Source organism: Empidonax traillii, unplaced genomic scaffold, assembly GCF_003031625.1.
Source record: "Empidonax traillii isolate 1590-97213 ecotype Southwest subspecies unplaced genomic scaffold, ASM303162v1 scaffold821:size279169, whole genome shotgun sequence".
NCBI classification, from domain to species: Eukaryota; Metazoa; Chordata; class Aves; order Passeriformes; family Tyrannidae; genus Empidonax; species Empidonax traillii.
In genome coordinates, this window is record NW_020956014.1 from 264,817 (window position 1) to 267,714 (window position 2,898).

Genomic DNA, 2,898 nt, shown 5'->3' on the forward strand with positions numbered 1-2,898 from the left:
GTGATTTCAGGTATGTTGGTGTCTTAGAATCACAGCTATCCCTTACCAGCTGACAGCATCAATAGTAGAGAATTAAACATTATGAATCAATCCCTTAATGCTTTATCTTATATATCTGTACAGCTTTTTATAGCTAAGAAGCTCCTGCATGTTTTGCATTTATCTTTTAGCCCTCGCTACTGCTGCTCGGGAATCCAGTGCAGCTCAGATGGATCAGCTGCAACCTGCATTGGGAATCACTGCTTTTGGAACTGAATTCCTGCGGGAGAATCAAAGGAACCCTTTGGAAAGACAGAATGCTGCCTTGTGGTACGTATGGAAGATCATACTGGTGAGGTTACAAGGAAAACAGAAATGTTATCAAAACACGGCGAGCAGCGCTTGGCCCTCACCCCTGCAGGTGGCCAGTGATGTTCCTAGGCAACTCTCTGCTGCTGCAGCAAGATGGATTTTTAGGATATTTTTTTTCTAGAACAGCAGAGCCTGCTGGTGCTGCCTGCCCTCTGCAGCCCTGCTGAGCTCGCTTAGGGAAAATTGTCTGCAGCTTTGCTGCTCTCACCGACAGGGAGAGTTTTCCCTTTCAACATTTAATTCTAAGGCCCCACTGCAGACAAAGATCACAGAGAGGTGGGATCTTCAAAGCTGGAAAAGCCCTCTAAGATCATTGAGTCTAACTGTTAACCCAGCACTGCCAAGCCCACCACTAACCATGTCCCCAAATGCCACATCTCCATGTCTTTTAAACCGCTCCAGGGTTGGTGACTCCACCACTGCCCTGGGCAGCCTGTTCCAGGGCCTAAACACCCTTTCAGTGAAGAAATTTTTCCTAATATCCAAGCTAAACCTCCCCTGGCACAACCTGAGGCCATTTCGTCATCAAAAATCGTAGTTTTCAGTTAAAAATGAGGACAGTGGACAAATTCTGAATCAGTAACTGCGCCAGAGATCCATCTTCCTCTTCAAGAGTTGCTCCAAAAGAGACTTGGGAGATATTTGTTTTCTCCCTGCCAGATTTTATGTTTCTGTCACCTTTTGCCATTCTGCTAGAGCTGTTTAAAAACAAATCACAATGCCCATTCTTCAGGGAAGCCTGCTCCTGCTTTGTTTGTTCTTCCAATGCTTGCAAGCAGCCTTTCCATTTTTAATGAAACTGGTGGAAAATAACCATATCAGAAAAAAAGTAGAGCTTTGAAAAAATTATAGTAAAAATAACCAAAAACTTCTTTGGAATGCAAAGCCTTATTCTGCAGTGAGGGTCCCTTAAATGGCAGATTTCTTATTTTTTTCTTATTTTTTTAACATCTCTTTTCATTACCAAACTGCATTGATTATTTTTTAAAACTCTTTTAGTGATTACATACAATAAATACAGCCTTAACCACTGTTCCTCAGTATTCTTTCTTTTTAGGCTGTAGTTTTTGTAATTTTTATAGTTTTAACTCTGAAATCTCAGAGAGGCTAGAAAATTATATTCTCATGCAGATGTTATGAAATCTTAAAAAAAACCAAAACACTAGTGGCAATAAAGGGATTCATTATCTGCTGTTTTGGAAATTTCATTTGTTTTGACATAGCCTGTTTCATTTTTATAGGCTACAGTTAATGAGGAAATTCTCATAGCAAGACTGAAAGATGGAAGCAAGCAACTGGAAAAAAATAAAGGAATTTAAAATGACAGACACTCTGGCATTCTCAGAGAAGTAAGGATCACTAGACTATTTGGTTTGATCTTTTTGCATCAGTGTTTTCTGAGGCAATTTCCCCCCAGTATTTAAGAAGAACCAGGCAAATTCTATAAAGTATGTCAAATATATGATGGAACTCTTTTTGTTGGCTTCAGTGGGCACATGGTATAGTCTCAGAGGACATCTGGAGTTAATCTGAATTAGCTGTTAGGGAGCAAATATTCACAACCAGTGCCCTTTGGACTAGAGTTGTATTGATGTTCTAACAATCTACATGACAGGAAAGTCAGTCATTTCTCCCTGCACGTGCTCCCATCATCCTATCAGCTGGAATATTTATAAAACCATTTAGGTTGGAAAAGAACTCCAAGATCATCAAGTCCAACTGTTAAACCAGCACTGCCAAACCCATCCCGAACCCATGTACCCAAGTGCCTAATCTACACATCTTTTAAATCCCTCCAAGGACAGTGGCTCCACCACTGCCTTGGGCAGCCTGTGCTAGGTCTTGACAACCCCTTCAGGGGAGAAATTTTTCCTAATATTAAGCTCTAAAATGTATCAAAAATTACCAAATAAATTGTACCTTGATGGTACTTTTGCTGTGGCACAGAGACTCTTCTCTGTGTTGTCTGGGATAAAAAGCATTAAAAATTACATGAACAAACAAAATAATCCAAATATTCTGTGGGCTTGTCTGTGTTGCACTCGTGGTATTCTATGTGGAGGTCCTCAATTTGGCATTACCCAGGCTGGCTCCATAGTTGCTTGTCTCCTGATCTGCCATAGGCCTTCTGAAGGATTCTATCACCAAAGTGAAGGGGGAAAAATCTGAGACCCTTCCCAGTGACTCAAACTTCGTGTCTGAACCCATTCCCCTGTATGATCTGATCCCCACTAAGAGGAAAACACAAGTTCCTGGAAACTTGGGTAAAATCACTGCTCCGAACCCTGCTATTTTTCTCGATGGCAGAACTAATTCATTAATGTCCTCATGACATTAATTAACAATGTAATTACCGTAAAAAATGAGCTGCAGCCAGCATCCGGCCACGGCCCTTGATCTTGTAGGCAGTTATAAATGTCTTATCTTTACTCTTCTGAGCGTTAACTTCAGTAGAAACATTTTTCCTGGGGAAGATGACCATACACATGTTTCAAGGGTCCAAACAGTTATGATCTGGTGATGACCAGAGAGCTGTAGGCCCTGAAT